Source organism: Calypte anna, chromosome 11 (genome assembly GCF_003957555.1).
Source record: "Calypte anna isolate BGI_N300 chromosome 11, bCalAnn1_v1.p, whole genome shotgun sequence".
Classification (NCBI taxonomy): domain Eukaryota; kingdom Metazoa; phylum Chordata; class Aves; order Apodiformes; family Trochilidae; genus Calypte; species Calypte anna.
Genome location: NC_044257.1, coordinates 20,254,260 through 20,278,728, shown reverse-complemented (window position 1 = coordinate 20,278,728; position 24,469 = coordinate 20,254,260). Strand labels below are relative to the sequence as shown.

General features: G+C 48.7%; 1 long non-coding RNA gene across 1 annotated transcript in view; it reads right to left on the bottom strand.

Moving 5' to 3' along the window:
• Nucleotides 1–15,792, bottom strand: part of LOC115598932 — a 33,437-nt gene extending 17,645 nt beyond the window's left edge. The window contains exons 1-2 of the long non-coding RNA XR_003988022.1: nucleotides 15,732–15,792; nucleotides 13,181–13,183 (exon numbers count right to left, since the gene is read on the bottom strand). This is a non-coding gene — a long non-coding RNA (uncharacterized LOC115598932). The remainder of the gene's footprint in view (nucleotides 1–13,180; nucleotides 13,184–15,731) is intronic.
• Nucleotides 15,793–24,469: the final 8,677 nt, after the last annotated feature.

The following is a 24,469-nucleotide window of genomic DNA, read 5'->3' as shown; positions in this document are numbered from 1 at the left end:
TTTCAGAAGGTGACAGTCAAGGAACTTCCAAGTCAAGAGATCGATCTGCAATTTAGACTCGTGTGGAATAACACGCTGCTGATTAGCACCGTGCTGAGCAGGAAAGGCTTTGCACAGACGATGCCCAAGATGCGGGACTTGCTCTGTGAGGACACAGAGGAACATCAAGGAAGCTCTAAGACGACAAAGATGTACAACACAAAACACACAACCCCACACACCAAGGCTGGAGCTGCCATGCCCATGCTGGAATCATCCTGGAAAGTAACCTGTTCCCTTCACCCACCCAAAGGGGGCCCCTCCCAGACAGCCCTCTCCCCTACACTCACTTCAAAACACCACCTGCAATTCCCAACCTCGACTCCACTGCTCAGCCCCTCCCTACCCACCCCTGGGCCCTCAACTTATCTTCAAGAGCGACAGCAGCACAAAGCCACTGTCAGTAATGAAAACCACGTTTTTTGACCGGGATGCACTTCCAGTCGCACAGTTCCTCTTCATCCCCTATTCATAGAAAAGAAAAAAAACCAAAACCCACAGATCACAAACAGCACTGGCGCAAGTCCCACCTAAGCCAACAGACGCTACTTCCGCTGCACTCACCTCTTCAAGAAAGCCCCATGGTATACCACGCACCTTCCCGTTCCAGAGTTGAACGCTAGCACCACCGTAGCTCGGGGCACCTGAAACGCCAAGAGAAAGAGTTCCTGTTCTGCTGATCAGAAGTCACCAGCCCCATGAACCCCTTGCTACCAACTCAACTTCAACGCTCATCCGGTTCCAAAGGTGGCACGCACAGCGCCTGCAAAAACAAAAGGAAACGTTTAGGCGACTTGACGTAAAAAGCATGGCTGACCCAGCCCACCACCATCTCACCTTCTCCAAGCCCTCCTAAATGTGTCTTTGTCTCTCCAAGGATGGCTGTGTCACCTGCAAAAGTCAAAGCAAAAGGCACATGCTGAGGTAGTGCCTCCAACAACAGGCAGCCCACTGTCATGTCCACCTCCTGCTCCTTTATCTCGGCCGCTCACCCATCTGCCTGCCATCTCTCTGAGGTGCCAAAAGTCGGTTCGGAGGACACCTGGAAAACACAAAAAACAGGGGATGCCAATGCCTTCAACGGCAATAAAACACCTGAGAAATAACTGCTCTTCAGCACACCACCTTTTGCTCCCCTTGCCAGAGCCACCTCCGGAACAAATATTCTGCTTTGCTGGCTTCTCTCACCTTCAAAAGGACAAACAAACCATAATGTGATCAGGTAGCCAAGAGAGGGACCTTCCTTCCAACACCAAATGCTGACTAACCTTTGGATGGTGCTCTTCTCTCCTCCTGCTCTTCCATGTACATCCTTGTCACGTGTGATCTGAAAAACGGTGATACACAAGTCACTGGAATACTACTCAACAGCGCTGGACTAGTTTTTTAGGGGTCTTCCAAAAAACCCTGACCTTACAACTCTGGGAAGAGCAGATACAAGACAAACAGACCAACTCAAGATACAGCCCTGCAAATCATGAGACTTGATCTCAAGAGAACACCAAGCAAAAAGAATATCTCTGGGATCCAAGACTGTTGGGCAAGAAGACCTACAGCGATGCAGCTTTGAAGCAAGGGGCTGAAGCAACAGATGCCCACCAACCCGGGCTTCAAGACCTAAGGATGCAGAGAACAAGTGCTACTCTGCAAAAATCCATGACCAGAGATGCTGTTTAAGGATGGAAAAGTGTTTCAGAATACCACCATCAAGAAATTTCCCAGATGCAAAAATAATCCATGTGTTTAACTCATCACAAAAGACAAAGATGCTGCTGACTAGCACTGTGCTGATGAGACAAGACCTTCCAGGGACAATGCTCAAGATGCGCGACTTGCTCTGTGAGGACAAAGAGGACATCGAAGGATGAAGAAGTTGTAAAACACTCAAAACAGACAACACAAAGTACACACCACCACACACAAACACTGGAGCTGCCCTGCCCAGGCCAAACCAATGCTGTAAACTCATCTGCCCCCTTCACCTGACCAAAGCAAGCTGCTCCCAGACCGCCCTCTCCCCGATACTAACTTCAAAACCGCTCCTTGCCATTCCCAGCTTTGTCCCTTCTGCCCATTCCCAGTCCCTCAACTTATATTTGATGGTAGGGGTCCAAAGCCGTGGTCATCAAGGAAACACAAAACCATCCACAGGGATGTTCCTGCCGCCACAAGTTTCCTGTTCACCATCTGCTGTAAAAGAAAAAAAACAAACCAACCACATCATCACACAATAATTGTCACCAGAAATTCCAACATGAGCCAGCACCAACCTTGTAGAGAAGACCCAGCTTCTCAAGAGTCCTGTGAGGTCTCACCCACCTGCTCATCACAGAATTAGGCACTACAGGACTCAATGAAGGGCACATAAAATACACAAAACTAGTGTTTGGCTTGAAAGGCATCACCACCTTCAACCTCCTAAATTACCACCCTGACTTACTTCCAACACTCAGCTCCAAAGGTGGCAAACCACAAACAAACCACAAACAAACCACAAACAAACCACAAACAAACCACAAACAAACCACAAACAAACCACAAAAAAGAAAAAAACCACCCACCAAAAAAAACAATCCCACACAAACCCACACCAAAAAAAAATTTGCAAAAACAAAGGGAAACACTTAACTGAATTGACATTAAACACCCAGCTGACCTGGCCCACAACCATCTCTCCTTTGCCAACTGCTCCTCTACACGTGGCTTTGTACTTCCAAGGCAGTGTGTGGCACCTGCAAAAGTCAAAGCAAAAGCCACGTGCTGAGATATTGCCCCAATCAACAGCAGCCCACACCAGCCTTTACTCAGAAAACTTCAAAATCCCTTCTGCAACATCTCCCAACCTCAGCACTTCAGTTCAATCCCTCAACTTATCTTTCTGAGTGACGGTGTTTTTTGATCTATGTCCAACAAAACACCACACTGTCTGACGGGCACGTTCCTCTTCATCACCTGCAATCAGAAAAAAAGGAAAATCAGAAACAGTGCCACAAATAAGGTGCACTTCAGCCATCAACAACCACTTATACTACACCCACCACCTCAAAAGAGACCCACATTGTTCCACTCACCTCCTTGATCCAGAGCTGAATGCTTTGGCCACCACTGCTTTGGGCACCTAATAGACCAAGAGAAAGAGTTACTGTTCTGCTGATCAGTACTCACCAGCTCCATGAACCCACTCTCTACCACCCCAGCTCACATTCAATGCTCATACGGTTCCAAAGGTGGCACGCACAGCACCTGAAAAATAAGGGAAACCTTTAACAGAGTTGACGTTAATGCACGGCTGACGCAGCCCACAGACATCTCACCTTCTCCACCTGCTCCTCAAGACATGGCTTTGTCACTCCGACACTGTGTGTGACACCTGCAAAAGTCAAAGAAAAAGGCACACGCTGAGATATTGCCCCCAACAACAACCAGGCCACTGTGACATCCGTCTTCTGCTCCTTTACCTCAGCTTCTCATCCATACGCCTGTCATCTTTTTGGGGTGCCACAATGAGGTTAGGAGAGCACCTGAAAAAAAAATCACAAACAACATGGAATGTTCATGACCAACCAATAACACAAGACCTGAGAAGTAACTGCTCCTTCAGCCCACCAGCCTATGCTCACCTTTCCACAGCCACCTCCAGTGCCCGTATCCCTCTTCGCTCACCACTTCCGCCTTCAAAATTACAATAAACCATAACGCAGTCAGGTAGCCAAGGGAAGCACCTTCCCACTGACTCCACACCCTGACCAACCTTTGGATGGCAGCCTCCTCTCCTCCTCCATCTGCTTCTTGCTGGTCATTGACACGTGGGATCTGAAAAACAGGATTACGCAAGTTGCTGGAAAGCTGCTCAACAACTAGACAGTCAGGTTATGGTGCTTCCAATGGCCCCTGATCCTACACAGCAGGCAGGGCAGCTCCAAGCCAAACACTCACATGCACAGACGGACCCAAGACACAGCCATGTGAGTCACAAGACTTGAACTCAAGATAAAACTCGCAGCAAGATGAGGGACTTTGGAAGCCAAGACTTTTGGCCAATAAGACCTACAGTGATGCATCTGCAAAGCGAGGGAATGAAGCCACAGATGCCAGAGGAGCCGCCTTCAAGACCTGAGGACACAAGGATGCAGGGACTGAGTCCCGCTCAGGGAAACTGGATGGACAGAGATCAGATGACAATGCAATTGAGAACGACATTGCAGAAGACAACCATCAAGAAACTTCCAAGTCAAGAGAATGAGCTGCAATTTAGACTTGTCGTGCGGAATAACACGCTGCTGATTAGCAATGTGTTGATCAGGAAAGACTTTCCAGGGATGATGCCCAAGATGAAGGACTTGCTCTGTGAGGACACAGGGGACCATCAAGGCCTGAGGAAGCTCTAAGACAACAAAGAGTGACAACACAAAACACACAACCCCACACACCGAGGCTGGAGCTGCCCTGCCCATGCTGGAATCACACTGGAAAGTAACCTGTTCCCTTCACCCACCCAAAGGGGGCCCCTCCCAGACAGCCCTCTCCCCTACACTCACTTCAAAACACCACCTGCAATTTCCAGCCTCGACTCCTCTACTCAGCCCCTCCCCACCCACCCCTGGGCCCTCAACTTATCTTTCAGAGGACTGGCACTCCAAAGCTATAGTTAGCTATGAAAAAAAACAGGAGCCGCCCAGGATAATACTCAGCTTCCAAGGTTCCCCTTCACCACCTGTATTTAAAAAGATAAAAAATAAATAATAAAAATCACACCACAATACCAAAACAACCAAGCCAAAAAACCCCACACACATGACCACAACACCAAAAACACCTACCAGAATATTCAGCAATAAGTCCAACATTGGCCCACGCTATTCTCTTCCAAATGACCCAGCTTCAAAGAAAAGCCCTGCAGGGTCCCACTCACCCACGCTTTCCAGACCTGGATGCTGTAGGCGTCATCATTCAGGGCACCTAAAAGGCACAAAGCTATTGTTGTGCTTGAGAGAAGACACCAGGTCCACAAGCCCTGCACTACCACCTCACCTCTAATGCTCATTCAAGTCCTGGAACTCGCTAGCATCATGCCAGGGAGAGACAGGCTCCCATCAACCACCCAAAGAGGACCGCTTCTGGACAGCCCACTCCCCTACAGTAACTTTAAAACCCAACCCTGTGATTCCTAGCCTTGACCCCTCTACACAGACCCTCCCCAACCATCCTCCCTTTCACTTACCTTTCAGACGGCTGGGGCTCTGAAGCACTGGACAAAAAACTAACCCACATCGGCTGACGGGAATCTTCCCAAAACCACCAAGTTCCTCCTCGTCATCTGCAATAACAAACGGCAGTACCAACAGAAATTGGATAAATACCAACCTCTTCAACAAGCTCCTCATAACCCCCAGCTTGCCCTGCTCACCTTCTCCTTCCACACATTATGGCCACCATCGCTTCTGGCACCTGAAATACCAGGACACACAAAATTACTCTCCTGCTTGCGAGATCGAGCCTCCTTGTTACCATCCGGTCTCACCTCCAGCACTCTTCTGGCTCCAAAGGTGGCACGTGCAGCACCTGCAAAAACAAAGGAAACACTTAACCAAGTCGATGTAAAATCTCTGGATGAGCCAGCCTGCAGGCATCTCACCTTCTCCGACCGCTCCTCAATGCATGGGTTTGTGTGGCACCTGCAAAAGTCAAAGGAAAAGCACATGCCGAGATAGTGCCTAAAACAACAGGCAGCACACTGTGATGCCCACCTCGACTCACTCCTTTACCTTGGCCCCTCGCCCATCTGTCTGCCACCCTTGCAGGGTGCCAAAATGAAGTTTGGAGGGCATATAGAAAACACAAAAAACAGGGGATGCCAATGCCTTCAACTGCAATACAACACCTGAGAAATAACTGCTCCTGCAGCCCACCAACCTTCGCTCTATGGAATGCTGCTCAACACATGGACAATTCCACTAAGACTCTTCGAAGGACCCTTGACCCAATGTGGACAGGGCAGCTCCAAACCAAACTCTCAATGCTGAGGCCAACTCAATACACAACGCTGCAAATCACGAGACTCAACCTCAAGCGGAAACTCTCAGGAAGATGAATGATTCCAGGATCCAAGACAGCTGGGCTGGAAGACATCCAGGGATGCAAGAGTGACACATGAAGGCTCCATTGTGGCCCCAAGAGTGTCAAAGGACACCGCCTTTTAAAAGAAGCTACTTTCTAGCTTAGGTGACAGGTAAATGAAAAGCCTGGATTCAAGACCTAAGGATACAGGGAACCAGTCCCAGTTTAAGAAAATCTACAATTAGAGATGCTGATGCAGTTAGGAAGAACATGTCAGAAGACAACCTTTGAGAAAGCTACAATACACAAGACTGTTCCATGTGGTGGATTTGTTATGCAAGACAACACATTACTGAATGTGTTGATAAGGTGTTTCAGAGCCTAGGGATGGTGCCCAAGGTGCAAGACCTGCTCTGTGAGCACAACGAGGACATCAAGGCCATAGAAAGCTCTAAGACAATGAAGACAGACAGCAGAAACTATGCACCACCACACACAAAGGCTGGAGCTGCCCTGCCCATGTTTGCATCATGTTGGAATCTAACCTGGTCCCTTCACCTGACCAAAGGGGGCTGCACCTGGACAGACCTCTCACCTACACTAAATTCCAACCGCCTCCCTGGCCAGCCCTTCCCTACACCTGGTTCCACTTATTTTCCAGAGGACTGGACACCTGAAGCCATTGTCAACAATGAAAACCACATCAGTGGGCTGGGATGTTCCTGTAGCCACAGGGCTCCTGTCCATCATACGCCATGAAAAAATTCCAACCAACAGTACCACCAGAGAGTCCCATACCAGTAACACTAAACTCTTTTAGAACGCTGAACTCCTCCAAAGAGCCTCTGGGTGTTCCACTTACTCTCATTATAGAGGTGAACAACACAGCCATTACCACTTGGGGAACCAAAAAATAGCAAGACAGAGCAAACAACCACTGCACCAGCCAAAAGCCCCCAGCCCTTCTCCTCTCACCTGGTAGAGCTCCAAGCACAAGGCAACCCCAAAGCAGACTGAGCCAGTCCCTAGAGGTGAAGGCTTATATGCCTGGGCCCTGCCCCACTGCCCTTCCCACAGTCCTTTGGGAAAGCCCCCTCATCAACCTGACTGCCCACACCTGGGCTACCCCAGCCCCAGCTGGAGCCCTTCAGAGAATATCATCCCCTGCTCCGGCCACAGCTGGGAGCTCTGTCCCCCAGGGCTGCCAACCCCACCCCCACCCCCCTCAAAGTAGGAAAATGTTCATTTAGACTCCTCAGAAATCCCAGTAGAATTGGAGACAAGGCTCAGAGCCTGCACTGAGCCAGAGAAATAAAGAAAAGGAAAGAAAAAAGGAGAGTGAGAGAGAGAGAAATTGGGAGCATTGGAAAAGAAGGGTACAGCCACACCCATAGGGGGAGGAGTAAAAGGACAGGGCCACAATGACAAGAAGGGGGCAAGGAACAAAGCCACAACCAGTGCTGCCAATGAGCATCACACCAGCCACTGCCAACCTCTTCAGCACTTGACTCCTTAGATCCCCCACGGTGTTCTGCTCATTTCAGAATCCGATGCTGGGGCTATGATCTTTTGATGTACAGAAAATACCAGCAAGACACAAAATCCTTGTTGTGTTTGTCAGAAGTCACCTGCCCCCTGGCCCTCCTGGCTACCATCCCAGCTCACCCCAAATGCCCATCCAATCCCAACAGGGCCTGCACAGCACCTTCAAACAGAACTGGAAAGTGCTGCACTGAGTTGGCACAAGTTACTTTCCCTTGGCACCAGCCTGACTGAATACCACACCATCTGCACAGCCCATTCATGGGTATGGAGCTTACCTGCCCTGAAGCACAGCCCTGCTCAGAGGGGTGAGACCTGGCACAGGAGTAGTGGCACCCACCAAGGGTAAGGCTAAAAATGGGCAGGGGAGGGTTCTGTGTGGGAAACTATGGGGCAGCAAGGATAGCCTATGGAGCAACAGAGATCTCTGTGGGGCAGGTTGAGAAACTCTGGGGCAGGCAAGATATCTAATGGGGCACTGGGGGGTCCTTTAGGGGCTGACTGGAGGACTATGGGGTGGTTAAAATGTCCTATGAGGCACTGAGGATCTGTGTGGGGCAGGTCAGGGGAGTAAAGGGCAGCTGAGGGGCCTATGTGGGGCAGCTAAAATGCCCTATGGGGCACTGGGGGTCCCTTAACAGGCTTACTGGGGGACTCTGGGGCAGCTTTGGATGCCCAGCGGGGCACTGGGGGTCTCTGTGGGGAACTATGGGGCAGCTGGGATGCCCTACAGAGCAGTTAGAATACCCCATGGAGCACTGGGGTCTGTGTGGGGCAGGTTGGGAGACTATAAGGCAGCTGAGACACCCAGTGAGGAGGTGACTAAGGGTCAGGTGGGGGTTCACGCTTGTTCCTAGGGGTTGGTGTGTGTCCCATTTCCCCCCCAAACCCCACTCCCCCAGTACCTGTTCCACCTGGGGTCCAAGGCAGGGTGGCTCTCCCATTGCCTCAGTGCCTCCCCATGCTGACACAAGCCATGTCCACTGCCGTGCAGACGTGCCCCTCTTATGGGCACAGGTCCTGCCCCATTCTCTGTGGACATACACACAGGCACACGAGCCCCGCCTCCACTCAGGTGTGGACACGCCCCCACATGACAAAACGCCTGTCTAGAGGTCTCATGCACACCCACCCTTTGTGTATAAAGCCCGCCCCCTCCAAAAAGACACACCCTAAGACCAGGAAGCCACGCCTTGTTCCGTGTGCGTTTGTGCGTGGGCACCTGCTCTGATGCAAAAAACACACAAGTCCCGCCCTCCCGAGATTGGACACACCTTCTGGGGGATGCGAACACCACCCTCTTTGGGTGTTGACACACCCACTCTGGATGTGGGCACACCTCATTTGCATAAAGCCCCACCCTCCTGGAAATAAACACTTCCCTTGCATGATGTAACCCCCATCCCCTTAGCTGTAGCCACGCCCCCTTCAGGTACAGTGCCCACCTCCAGAGAGGGCCCCCCCTCAGTAACACAAACCCTGCCCTGGAGATGGGAGATAGCAATTACCACAAGGTATAAAACCAGCCAGAAGAAAAGTAGTCAGTTTTTTCCTGTGTTCAGTTTACATGACAAGCAGAGAAACTTGCATGCAACCATATTCTTGCTATAAAGAGCGCTATCTTTTGGTGGTTCTTACCTTAAACAGTCTTCTCAAACAGTCCAGACAGCTCAACAGCTACTATCAGCTAGAGGAGCGGGAGAGCTCTAAACTCAGAAACCCAGGCGCTGACTGAAGCCACTAGCCAAAGGCTGTGGCTTATATACCACAGGCACCACCCACAGCCTTTCCCACAATCCCCTGGGAAAGGGGAGGTGGCAATTACCACAAGGTATAAAAGCAGCTAGAGGAAAAGCAATACGTTTGTTCTTCTGTCTTTGGTTTACATGATGAGCAGAAAAACTATGATGATGGCTGATTTTTTTTTCTTTTCTTTTCTCCTTGTTACTTGAGCAACATGACCAGGTAAGAATTTGACCCAGAGGGAACCTTAACAGAGTAAAGGTCATTGGGGGCTTGGATTATACAGAAGAGAGGAAAGAAGGAGTGGGGTGGGTCACAGATATGGACTCACAAAGTCTCCTGAAAGATTCAGAGGGGTGAGAGCTCTGCTACAAGGCTAAAAGCGTACTAAAGGCAACCTGGAAGGCAGCCTTGCTTTTAGAGGGGTCATTTTTGGATCAAAGACACTGACAAAAGCTGAGGGGCACAAGCAGCAGTCTGGAGGGGATTTTAATAGAGTACAGGTGTCCCTGGGATGTTGGGAACTGAGTAACAGACAGCATCAGAAGAGGTTCTCGTGGAGCAAAAAAGGCATAAAATGCAAAACGGAGCTGGAAGGTGGCTGTGGAACACTGACAGGGGGGTGTGAGGCTGGCCTCCGGAGGTGTGGTGGTGAGAGAAAGGTGCTGCGGGAGAGGTAAAAGGCAGCTCTGGGACATGAGGAAAAACTGGATGTGTTCAGTTGATGTACAGGTGTCCTCAGGGGCTGAGTGACTGAATAGATGTCAAAGATCACAACAGATGAAGGAAGGGTTCTGGGATGCAAAGAGAGCCTGAAGAAGGATTCTCAGTAAGAGAGCTAAAAAGAGCACCACAGAGATCGAAGGGTGTGGGGCAGCGTGAGGATGGTCTTGTAAGGAGCGGTGCCCTGAATGACAGGGCTCTGATAGGCAATAACGTTTAAGAAGAGACCGGGAAGACCCTCTGGCAGAGTCGTGAAGGGGAGACCGGACCCCCATCTCTTTCTGAATGTTTCCTTGGAGAGGACTCTGCGTGTGGCTGGATGTGGTCTTTGCCCCTGGCAGTAAAGTGGAGTACATATTCTCCCTCTGCCCCAGGGTTGGTGTATTTTATCTCTGACTTTTAATACCTCGCTACCTGTCCGCATGATGTGCGCCATCGTATAAAGGGTTTCTTTAAAATGCATCTTACCCCAGGGTGATTGGTCTCTTGGCTCTTCTGCATGTGCCTTTGATTTCACTGGTTGTTTCATCTGAACCTGAAGTTCTGATGGTTTGCTGCCATCTCCAAATAGATTGATCCATTTGCTTCCTGGTCTCCATATGGAACTCTGGTTCCTGAAATTCAGCTTTCATTTTGCCGGCTCCATGTTCTGTGACTTATGTGACTCTCAAGCGGGGAGGGGCTTGCTGCACTGCTATTCTATTAGTCTGTCCTTAGTGTTTCACGTGGCAATGCTTTTACTAGATTTCTATGACATCTGCTACTTAATATGATATTTTGCCAAATGGGTGGGGTCAGCGCAAAAGACACAGGCACCCAAATAAAAAATTAGTTTATACTTACTGATGTTTGTTTCTGCACTTGTTCTCATACCATTTAATACAACAAAACTGAAGTGCAATAGCAAAGTCAAAGCAAAACACAGCAACTCATCTAATTGTTACTATAACGTGCAGCAATAGCGAGTAAGAAAGATGCGTCGCTGATTGCCATAATGATTTGACTTTGACTGGATCTGCGGTTACTGGGGAGCCCTGGTTGTTATGAGGACATGGAGAACCCTTCCCAGCAGTTGGGAAATCCTACACGGTGCATCCTCTTGTACGTGAGGACCCCAGAAAGGGTCCAGTTTGAGTATCCCATTGCTGCTAGTCCGAAGGACTTGTGCTTTTCTTAATGTGAAAACATCTGGTCTTATGCCCCCTAATGACTGAAACCAGGGCCTGGCTGGGGCCCAAGTTGCAGATCATAGCGTTGTGTAAACTATCTCCCCTAGACATCTTACAGGTGGTTACCTAAAATATCTTCCCAGACAATTCAGCATATTGGCTGCTTTTACACTCTCACAGTTTCAAAAAAATTTCTCAGAATGGGGAGGGTAAGCAACTGCTTTCACAAGCCATTTTCCTCCTACATACTTAGCTGATCTCCCAGTAAACCAAGTTAGCCCTGTCTCAGGATGAGATAATAGATCCAAGGTTTTTCCAAACCTCATTCAAGATTTATTTTTTACTGCAAAATCAGGGTTTAGTTCTTGATTACTCATGGGGGGCAGTGGCTAGCTGCTAGTGGAAGGCAGCCACATCATAGACTCTGACTTTGGCTCTATCTTGAATATATTTGACCCATTGCATGACAGGAATTATGGCAGGCAGAGCCCCTCTATGTCCTATTGTGAGTTGTTCTAGTTCTAGCGCAGCCCAAAAACATGCTAATAATTCTCAAAGTGTAGTTGTTTTCTGCTTCTGGTAATTTTCTCCCCTGGGCTCCAAGTTCTGTGTAATCCATTTACATATATGTTTGAGACCTCTTCTCCTTATTTGTGAGGATCGTAAATACAAAACCTTTTGTTCAGCCTCTTCTGTCAATTTCAAATCACCCTGCTGTTCATTTCTGCAAACTCACACTTTTCCCTTGTTACCTGACATACAGGGTTGGGATTGGTCATACGTGTCAGATGCGCTGTCTCTAAAAACCAAACAGTGCGACGTGTGCTAAGAATTGAACACCCCAATGCACACTGCCGCGCACTTAATATAAGAAGATACAAAACCAGTGACCGGCAGTCGGGCATCTTTTTAGCGACAAACTACACATGAGTCTCCGGAAGTCGGCCATTTTGTCACCGGAAGTCGGCCATCTTTTTAGGGAAAAACTACAAATGAGTCTCCGGAAGTCGGCCATTTTGTCACCGGAAGTCGGCCATCTTTTTTAGCAAAAAACTACAAACGAGTCTCCGGAAGTCGGCCATTTTGTTACCGGAAGTCGGCCATCTTTTTTAGCAAAAAAACTACAAACGAGTCTCCGGAAGTCGGCCATTTTGTCACCGGAAGTCGGCCATCTTTTTTAGCAAAAAACTACAAACGAGTCTCCGGAAGTCGGCCATTTTGTCACCGGAAGTCGGCCATCTTTTTTAGCAAAAAACTACAAACGAGTCTCCGGAAGTCGGCCATTTTGTCACCGGAAGTCGGCCATCTTTTTTAGCAAAAAACTACAAATGAGTCTCCGGAAGTCGGCCATTTTGTCACCGGAAGTCGGCCATCTTTTTTAGCAAAAAACTACAAACGAGTCTCCGGAAGTCGGCCATTTTGTCTCCGGAAGTCGGCCATCTTTTTAAGCAAAAAAACTACAAACGAGTCTCCGGAAGTCGGCCATTTTGTCACCGGAAGTCGGCCATCTTTTTAGCGGAAAACTACAAATGAGTCTCCGGCAATCCGACAAACTAGAAGTTTGGAATCCGCGTTGTCCCCAGGAACTGCCAATGGCCCCTGAGCGTAGAAACAAACCATTTGGGAGACCCTCTGATCTTTGCCAAAACCTCTCAATTTTCTCTCTTACTTCATAGATGCATTTAATGAGTTGTGTTGGAAGGGGCCCTCAAAGAGCATCTGGTCCATATCTCTACATAATACTATGGATTCAATGTCTTAACACTTTCTACAACGGATGGGGGGGGGGGGGGAATCTACCACCTCTGCTAGGAGGCCATTCCAAGCTTTTACTGTCCACACAATGAAAAATGAAGTTATGTCCAATCAGAATTTCCCCATTACTTCTCCATTAAGCCCCACCTTACCTTCTTGATGGAGGACCAAAAGGGAGAACAGTGAGCAGCTGACTGCTTCTAGTTACAGGAGGACAAAAAAGAACAGAGTGCAGCTGAGTAATTGGGGACATCTGGTTTCTAAAGGTCCAAAAGAGAGAGCATGTTTGGCTGCTTCACAGGCTGTTTCCAGTTGCTGGAGGACTGGTGTCTGGCAGCAAGCCAGCAAGCATTTAAATACCCATTTACACATATAATATCTGCTTTGACCTATAGATCAGCTTTGATACACTCACACATACTCCCTGGAGCAAAATGTCACCCATCCCTCCCGGTCCCACAATCCCCCCTCACCTCTACCCCAGACAGCATGACAGCCCTCACAGCCCTTTACCCCTCCCCACTGTAACCCCAGTGATTAAAACACATGTATGAGGACTATTGGGCATGATTTGTCATCACATTCGTAACAAAGTAACACTCTTGCTGGGGGCAGAAAAAGCTTCCATCCTTCCTTATTCCACTGCTGGGGTAGAGAACCCTGTATGGCTGCCTCTACTTGTATCACAAGAGACACCTACACACACATACTGCAGCAGTAGCGGCCCTGCAACCTGCTTAGATAGCACAGCTGAAAGGAAAAAATTACTCCTGAAAGAAAAAAAAATAAATTCACCATCTGCTCATGAGGTGTCCACGTGTTAATAAATATCCTATTTAAATACTTCTATAGGCAACTATTTCACTTCCTTTCTGCATTCATGTAATTTGTACAACTGTTAACTGATACCATTACATTTTCTATCTCAAACACAGGGATAATTTGAACAGGAATTTTTTGCGTGTTGTGCGTCTGGGAGGGATGGCTACCCAAAGAAGATGCTACCAAACCACCAGGGAAATATCCCATTTAGAGGGAGACAGAAACATAGTACTTCAGAGCACTCCAGCAAAACACCAGCAAAAGATACCTGCAGCATCCAGCTGTCTCTCTGTGCAAAGATTTAGAATAGATAATTAACTAAACTAGGTAACATAGGAGATAAAAAGCATTATGGGGCTGTTAAAGTCTAAACAATGCAGTTTGTATGTCATACAACTAAGTTTTTGTTACATTTATGATACAAAAAAATCTGAGATAACTGTTTGGCTTTAATTTTTGAAGGATAATGGAGAGAAAAGAGGGTAAAACTGCAGGAGTCAAACAAATCCCTCGTGCTGCAATATATAAGGTTACCAAAAAGGACTCTGATTTGTTAATACATCTGGATGTACCAAAACATGCAGAGGAATGCATTTTCATCATCATCTCAACTGCTGCAATTGTGAACCACAAAACCAGAAACACCATCAACTTGAGAAAGATGTGCTGTGCTTCCATCTTGAGAATTACTTTCTCCTTTTTTTGAACGAGGAAAGAGTCTTGTTGCTGGTGATTTCCACAGACTCTGTTGGGATCTGCTCTGATGGGGAGTTTCCAAAACGCAACATCTTTGAATGAGAGGCATTTCTGGTTTGGACTCTTTCTTCCCATCTTATATCAATATTCATGCTGTAAGGCAGTTGTTCCTGGTCTCCCAGCTTAGCTTGCAGCAGGCCAGGGATCAGATTCCTTCCTCAAGAAAAGGCACATCAGGTAGCTGGTATATTTCTGCAATCACCAGACTTGTCTTCATCTTCCACAAAGCAGAATGCCAGCAGGAAGCATCCAGAGGAATCCCATGGGTTGACAAACCTCTTCTGCAACAACCTCCTTCACCATCCCTTGAAGTACTCATCATCCCTAAAGACAACCCTCAAGTCATATAAAAATAGCACTTAGGGATATGGCTTAAGTTCTTGTCAGTGTTAGGTTAATGGTTGGACTCCATGATCTTGAAGGTCTTTTCTAATAGAGGTAATTCTGTGATTAGCACCCTGGGCTTACCCTCACCTGCTCTGTACCCATCCAATGCCAGATACTGCATCTGTCATTGTTTGTGGAACCCAAGCTACACTAAGAGACAAAATGACTGTTATACTTGAAGGAAGTCACCAGCTCCATGTTCATCCTCACTACTACCCCAGCTCACCTCAAATTCTCATCCAGACCCAAAAGTGGCCTACAAAGTTCATGCAAAAAAGTAACAGCTTCACCGAGTATTATTCTCTGCCCTTTGACACTGACCTTAGCTTGGACTACTTGCTATAGTTAGCAGCTTTGTCCCTGCTTACAATATTTGCAAAAAAACAAAAGGAATGTACCAAGATGCTGCCTCAAACAGCACCCTGCCTGAAACAGTTCCCATCTCTTACTCCTTTACCTTGGCAGTTTGCATAGCCAGCCTCTGAAATTTTCTTATTGTCACATGGTGGCTACAATAAAACCTATAAATATCACCTGATGCTTCTAACTTCAACAACACACACACCTGAAAAATAACTACTGTTTGGGCCCACTAGTCATCACTCACTTCACCCCAATCACCTTCAGTGACTATCCCACTTTGCTTACTACTTCTACCTTCAAAATGAGTTAAACACACACTGTAATCAGGTAGCTACCAAAAGCACAATATCCCTCTGACACTACACACTGACTGACCTGACTGCACTCTGCTCCCTCATTTCTTCTTACAAGCGCATATTTGTCCTTTGCATCTGAAAGAAAGTATTACAAAAGTCACTGAACATGTTGAACAATGGACAGACAATTCCAGATATCTCCATCCCAGTTAGGAAACCCATCTAGAGTACTACTACCCTCATGCCAATAATAAAGACAGCCCGAAACCTTTAAACCCATACACATACCCGTACCCTAACCCTAACCATTAACTACTGAGAGGGTCAATCTCCTGCACTGCACAGGAAAAAACCCTTTCATGAGGGTCCCATCACCTTCAAACAGCAAAGCAACTGCCCACCCAGCCTAACTATGGCTGCTCCACTTAAGATCACTGTACATTTGTGGCCTGAAAACCCAAGGCACACAAACAACACCAGAGACCTTTATGGCTCTTCAGTATCCCCAACTCTACACTCTGGGCAAAGCAGCTCCAGGCCAAACACACGAACACAGACCAACCCAAGACACACCACTGCAAATTACAAGATTCAACTTTAAGAGAAGAGTCTCAACAAGAATTACTCTGGGCTCCAAGAAGTTGGCCAGTGATGCACAGGTGAGGCAAGAAGGCCCAATGCTGATATCAAGTGTCATGGAACACTACTAGTTACAATAATTACTCTTCAAATAACATAACAGGTGTGCAAGAACACTAGCAACAAGACCTAAGGATGCAGAGACAAGGTTGCAGATGTGGAAAACTTATGACCAGAGATGCTCATTCTTTCATAAAGAAGATTACAAAAGACACGCACCAAGAAATTTGCAAGATGCAAGAAAAGAAGGATCCAGATGGCACTATAATGATGATGCCTAAATGTGTTCCACACCCTGGGGATGATGTTCAATATTACTGACTTGTCCTGTGAGGGACTCTGGAATCCAAGACTTTTGGGCAATAAGACCTACAGAGATGTGTCTGCAAAGCGAGGGAACGAAGCAACGGATGCCCGAGAAGCCGCATTCAAAACCCGATGATGCGAGGATGTGGGGAATGAGTCCTGTTCAGGGAAACGGGATGGACAGAGATCAGATGAGAATGCAATTGAGACTGACATTGCAGAAGACGACCATCAGGAAATTTCCAAGTCAAGAGACCGACCTGCAATTTAGACTTGTCATGCGGAATAACACACTGCTGATTAGCACCGTGCTGAGCAGGAAAGGCTTTGCAGGAATGATGCCCAAGACGTGGGACTCACTCTGTGAGGACACAGAGGACCATCAAGGCCTGGGGAAGCTCTAAGACAACAAGGACAGCACAAAACACACAACCCCACACACCAAGGCTGGAGCTGCCCTGCCCGTGCTAGAATCACACTGGAAAGTAACCTGTTCCCTTCACCCACCCAAAAGGGGCTGCTCTCAGACAGCCCTCTCCACTACACTAGCTTCAAAACACCACCTGCAATTCCCAACCTCGACTCCTCTGCTCAGCCCCTTCCCCACCCACCCCTGGGCCCTCAAATTATCTTCAAGAGTGACAGCAGCACAAAGCCACGGTCAGTAATGAAAAAAAAACCACATTGTTTGACTGGGATGTGCTTCCAGTCGCACGGTTCCTCTTCATCCCCTATACACAGAAAAGGAAAAAACACAACCCACATGTCACAGACAGCGCTGGCACAAGTCCCATCTAAGCTAACACACACCACTTCCACTGCACTCACCTCCTCAAGGAGGCCCCATGGTATACCACGCACCTTCTCATTCCAGAGTTGAATGCCATTGCCATCATTGCTTGGGGCACCTGAAACACCAAGAGAAATAGTTCCTGTTCTGCTGATCAGAAGTCACCAGCCCCAAGACACCCCTTCGCTACCAACTGAGCTCAACTTCAACGTTCATCCGATTCCAAAGGTGGCATGCACAGCGCCTGCAAAAACAAAAGGAAATGTTTAAGCGACTTGATGTAAAATACATAGCTGACCCAGCCCACCACCATCTCACCTTCTCCAACCGTTCCTAAACGTGTGTCTTTGTCCCTCCAAGGAGGGTTGTGGCACCTGCAAAAGTCAAAGTAAAGGGCACATACTGAGGTAGTGCCTCCAACAACAACAGCCAGTCCACTGTGATGTCCACCTCCTTCACCTTTACCTCAGCCTCTCACCCATCTGCTGCCTGCCATCCTTGTGGGAAGCCAAAAGTAGGTTCAGAGGACACCTGTAAAACACAAAAAACAGGCAATGCCAATGCCTTCAACGGCAATAAAACACCTGAGAAGTAACTGCTCCTTCAGCACAACAGCCGTTGCTCACCTTGCCAGAACAGATACTCCGTTTCGTTGGCTGCTCTCACCTTCAAATGGACAAACCAACCGTAATGGTCAGGTAGCCAGGAGAGGGACCTTCACTCCAACACCAAACACTGACTAACCTTTGGATTGCACTCTTCTATCCTCCAGCTCTTTCATGTACATCCTCATCACACGGGATCTGAAAAACAGTGTTACACAAGTCACTGGAACGCTGCCCAACAGCTGAACTATTCAGTTATGGCTCTTCCAACAAACCCTGACCCTACAGCTCTGGGAAGGGCAGCTCCAAGCCAAACACTCAGACCAATTCAAGACAAAGTCCTTCAAATCATGAGATTCGGTCTCAAGAGAATACCAAGCAAGGAGAATATATCCAAGATCCAAGACTGTTGAGCAAAAAGACCTACAGCAATGCAACTGCAAAATGAGGGAATGAACCAAGGGATGCCCAAGAACCTGGGCTTCAAGACCCGAGGATGGAAGGATGCAGGGAACAAAGTCCCACTCTGGGAAAATCCATGACCAGAGATGATGCTGATGCCATTGGCAATGATGTTTCAGAAGATAACCAACAGGAAACTTCCCTGATGAAAGACCTATCTGCGCTTCAAACTTGTCACGCAAGAAGACGATGCTGCTGACTAGCTCTTTGTTGATGAGTAAAGGCCTGCCAAGGATGATGCCAGAGATGTGGGACCTGCTCCGAGAGGACATCAAGGCCCGAGGAAGCTCTAAGACAAAGACACACAACACAAACTACACACCACCACACACCAAGGCTGGAGCTGCCCTGCCCACGCTGGCATTGCATTAGAAATTAACCCGCTTCCTTCGCCAGACCAAAGGAGCCTGCTCCCAGACTGCCCTCTCCCCTACGCTAACTTCAAAACCCATTCCACAACTCCCACCAGGCTTGACCCCTCTACACCACTGGTCCCTCAACTTATCCTTCAGAGGACTGGCTCTCCAAAGTTGTGGTTAGCCAGGAAAATAGACAGGAGCAGCTCAGGATAATTCTCAACTTCCAAGGTTCCCCTTCACCATATGCATTTAAAATAAATAACTTCAAAAATTTTTTAAAAGAATAAAAAAAAATCATATTACAAAACCATATCAAAATAAACAAACCAGAAAACCACATAACATAACCACAACACCAGAACACCTACCAGAATATCCAGCAATAACTAACATCGGCCAGCCCCATTCTCTTCTGAATAACCCAGCTTTACAGAAGAGCCCTGTGGGGTCCCACTCACCCATGCTTTCTAGAGTGGGACACTGTACATATCATCATTCTGGGCACCTAAAAAGCAAAAAAAAACTATTAACTATTGTTGTGCTTGAGAGAACACACTAGCTCCACGAGCCCTGCACTACCACCTCACCCCCAATACTCATTCAGTTCCTGAAACTTGCTAGCATCATGCCAGAGAGAGACAGGCTCCCATCAACCACCCAAAGGGGACCGCTTCTGGACAGCCCACTCCCCTACAGTAACTTTAAAACCCAACACTGAGATTCCTAGTCTTGATGTCTCTACACAGACCCTCCCCAACCATTGTCCCTTTCACTTAACTTTCAAACGGCTGGGGCTCTGAAGCACTGGACAAAAAATTAACCCGCATCGGCTGACGGGAATCTTCCCAATACCACCAAGTTCCTCCTCATCATCTGCAATAACAAACGGCAGTACCAACAGAAATTGGATAAATACCAACCTCTTCCACAAGCTCCTCATAACCCCCGACTTGCCCTGCTCAGCTTCTTCCACACACGTTGTGGCCACCATTGCTTCTGGCACCTGAAATACCAGGACACACAAAATTACTCTCCTGCTTGCAAGATCGAGCCTCCTTGTTACCATCCCGTCTCACCTCCAGCGCTCTTCCGGCTCCAAAGGTGGCACATGCAGCACCTGCAAAAACAAAAGGAAATGCTTAACCGAGTTGACATAAAATCTCTGGGTGAGCAAGTCCCCAACCATCTCACCTTCTTCAGCCGCTCCTAGGCAGGTGCCTTTGTCCCTCTGATGCTGCGTGGTGCCTGCAGAAGTCAAAGGAAAACCACATGCCAAGATATTGCCTTAAACAACAGGCAGTCCGCTGTGGTGTCCACCTCCTGCTCAGTCCTTTACCTTGGCCCCTCGCCCATCTGCCTGCCACCCTTGCAAGTGGCTTTGCCCCACCTGCCCAGCCCTTCCTCACACTCATTTCTTTCTTCACTTCCATCCTCCATTTGTTTTTGAGAGGGCTGGGCACCTGAAGCCATGATGAACAAAGAAAGCAACATCAATGGGCTGGGATGTTCCTGTAGCCACAGGGTTCCTCTTTATTATGTGCCATGAAGGAATTCCATCCAACAGTAACACCAATTAGTCCCACATCAGTAAACACTAACCTCTTTCAGAATGCTGAACTCCTCCAAAGAGCCTCTGGGTGTTCCACTTACCCTCTCATTCCAGAGTGTAACACTGCAGCCATTTGGGGAACCAAAAAATACCAAGACAGAGCAAACTACTGCACCCACCAGAAGCCACCACTCCTGCTCCTCTCACTCAGTAGAGCTCCAAGCACAACACAGCCCCTGAGCAAACTGAGCCCCTAAGTAGAGGTGAGGGCTTATATACCCTGGGCCCCGCCCCACTGCCCTTCCCACAATCCATTGGGAAAGCCCCCTCATCAACCTGACTGGCCACACCTGGGCTACCCCAGCCCCAGCTGAAGCCCTTCAGAGAACATCATCCCCTGCTCCTGCCACAGCTGGGAGCTCTGTCCCCAGGGGCTGCCAACACCCCCCCAGGGCACTCTGAAAGCAGGAAAATGTTCATTTAGACTCCTCAGAAATCCCAGCAAAGTTGGGAACAAGGCTCAGAGCCTGAACTGAGGCAGAGAAATTAAGGAAAGAGAATAAGCGAGAGCAAAAGGGTGAGGGGTGGGAAAGAAGGGCAAGTCCACAACCGTGGGGGAAGAGTAGAAGGACAGGACCACAATGACAAGAATGGGCAGGGAACCAAGCCGTTATCAGTGCTGCTACAGAGCATCATCGAGTCACCGATGGGGCGGGGCAAAGGCAATGGAGTGTAGGCACGTGTGGGAGGGCGGGGTCACAGTCAGGGGGGCTGCGACAAGCCTGAGGTGGGCAGAGATGCATGGGGGCGTGGTCAGGCTCAGAGAAACCTCCCAGAGCAGAGGGTGGAGCCAAACAGAGGGGTGTGGTCAAGATCAGAGGCGTGGCCACACACAGGGCAGACAGAATCATGCAGAGGATTCTGGACCAGATCAGGGGGTCAGAGCCACCGCACCCCAGGGGGTGGAGACACTCAGGTGGGCACAAGACAAGTACAGGGAGCCCGGGACCAAGACACAACCTGAGCAGAGGTGCGGCCACACCCATGGGGGGATGGGGACAAGACTAGAGGGGGCGTGGGGACATGATGCAGCTGGGACGGGGCATCACATGGAGGCTGGGGAGGGGGAACTAAATTTGATACTGTTGAAACACAAAAATATTCACTTCTCATTTTACACCTCTCCAATCTCCAGTTAACTCCTCTGTCCTATTTCTCATTTTCATACCTACGCAGATCTTGGAGTCACAGCTGGGTTTGGTTGGTTTTTTTATTATCTTTCTCTTTTACATTTCATATCCTTAATTGCATTTTCAAGTTTTTTTAAATGAGGACATGATGGAAGACATGAAGGCACGGACCCCAATTGCTGTGCACGATCAGAATCGTTTATTGTGTGGCTGGCAAGACTTACATAGTATCCTGATATCTATTGATTGATCTACAATTTACACCTCAAAGTGCTCTTTCTACTAACATAAAACCTTATCTACCTGTTCCCACCAGAGACACTGGGTACCAGGACATAACATCATCCAGATGGCAAATTCCTTCAAGTTATTTACAACTCTTTGTTCTTCTTCAGGGTGAATGCCAGGAAATCTGCAGCACTCCTCTATCCCACGCAGGCCTGCTCCTCTGCTCTCCTCCTACAAGCACACACAAGTAAGTTTCTTTTATTTATTTTATTTGTTAAAGATATTTCTACTTAGATTTCTCCTTCCAAACCCACCTCATAGTACAAAACCAGGAGGAGGTAGACTGGCCCTGGGAAAAGTGCAGTGATGTCACGAGGCATAGTGATGATGTCATAGGAAGGGGTCAATGAGTGTACATGATGAAATCTATGGGGCACAGCTGTATGTATGGGACAGGCAGGCAGTTGTGGGTCACGCTCACTGAAGCCTGGAGTAGCCACTGGTCAGGCAGGCCAGGCCCCCTTGAAAGCTGTGGGGCAGCAGCCTCACAAATCTAACTCCAGTTCTGGGGGACAGAAAAAATGGTCAGGGATCCCCCTGTCCCACAGTGATGCACAAATGACCCTGACACAGCCCCACAAGTGACCCCAACCTACTCCCCCAGTACCTGTTCCATCTGGGGTCCATGTCAGAGCAGGATCTCCGTTACCTCAGCATCTCCCTCTGCTGCCCCAAGCAATGCCCAGTGCTGTGCAGGCACACCCCTTTTATGGACACATGTACCACCCAATTCTCTGTGGACATACCCCGGGGGGGAAAAGGCCCCGCCCCCTCTAGGGTGTGGACACGCTTCCCTGCGTGACACAACCCGTGCCTACACATCTCATTCACCCACCCCTCTGTGTAAAAACCCCGCTCCCTCCAAGGAGATGCACCCCAAGATGTGGAAGTCGTGCCCCCTTGTTGTGTGCGGGCAACCCCTCTGGTGTAAAAAACAAACCACCACCCCCTTGGGGTGTGGATATGCTCTTTCCGGATTAAGCCCCACCCTTTGGGTGCCCCCCGTGTGATAAAAAAACCTGCCTTTTTTGGGTGTGGATATGGTCCCTTCAGGTTTACCCCCACCTTTTAGGGCATGGACACATCCCTTGTGTGAGTAAAACCCCACTCCCCCTTGGGTGTGAACACTCCCCTTTGCTTTAAGGGTTGCCCTCTTAGAAGTAGACACGTCCCTTTCATGTTAAGCCCTGCACTCTTGTGCATGGAAATGCCTCCTGTGTGATGCACACCCCACCCCCTTTGCATTAAGCCCCACCCTCCTGGGAATAAACACTCCTGTATGATGTAAACCCGCCCTCTTTGGGTGTGGACACCCCCTCTTTGCGTTATAATCTCACCCTCCTGATATTATACACTCCCTATGTGATGCAAACCCCACCCCCTTTGAGCAGGGACACACCCCCACGTGATTAAATCCCCACACACTTTGGCTGTGGACACACCTCTTTTATGTTAAACCCTGCGCTTTTGGTATGGACACACCCTTTGTTGTCCAAACCCAACCTACTTATGGTGTGGACACCACCCTCTGCATATAGCTCCATCCTCCTACCAGTGGATATATCCTCTGTCATGGAAGCCCTACCCCTATTGTATGTGGACATGCCCCCCCCTTTGGGTATAGTCCCGCCCTCCTGAGATTGGACACACCCTCTGTGTGATGGCAAACCCTGCCCTCTTTGGCTGTGGACACGCCCCCTTTGCGTTAAGCCCCACCCTCCAATGAATACACACTCCCTGCGTGATGCACACCCCAACCCCTTGGGTGTGGACACGTCCCTTTTGTTAAGCCCCACCTTCCTGAACATGGACACACCCCCACTTTGGCTGTGGATACACCCTTTTTCTGCATAGCCCCTCCCTCATAAGTGGACACACCCCCTGTGTGATGAAAACTCCTCCCACTCCCTTTCCTTATAGTCCCGCCCTTCTAAGTGGACACACCCCCTGTGTGGTGCAAACCCCATCCCCTTTAGCTGTGGACACACCCCCTTTCATGTAAAGCCCCACCCTCCTATTTGTAGACACCTCTCCTGTAATGGAAACCTAGCCCTTTTTGGGTGCAGACACACCCACTTTGCATTAAACCCTGTTGTCCTGAGAATAAACCCCCCATGTATGATGGAACCCCACACCCATTGGGCACAGACACCCCCGACGTGATGGAAAGCCTGCACGCTTTGGTGTGGACACAGCCCTTTCAGGTTAAGCCCTTTTGGGATGGTCACACACCCCATGTGGTGCAAACCCAACCTGCTTTGGGTAGGGACACCCCCCTCTGTATACCCCGCCGTCCTATAAGAGGATACACCCTCTGTAATGCAAACCCTGCCCCTTTTAGCTATGGACAACCCCCTTTTACTTGTGAGCAAACCCCCTTTGCCACACCCTCCTGGGAATAAACCCACCCCATTTGGGTATAGCCCCACCCTTTTAAGAGTGGATATACCTCCTCTGTCACCTTTATCGCTGTGGAAATGCCTCCTTTGGCTTAAGCCACGCCCACCTCAATATGGACACACTCCTCGTGTGATGCACACCCCAGCCCTTTGAATTAAGGGGTGCATTACTGGGAAAAAACACTCCCTGTGTGCTGCAAACCCCACACACTTTGGGTGTGGGCACACCC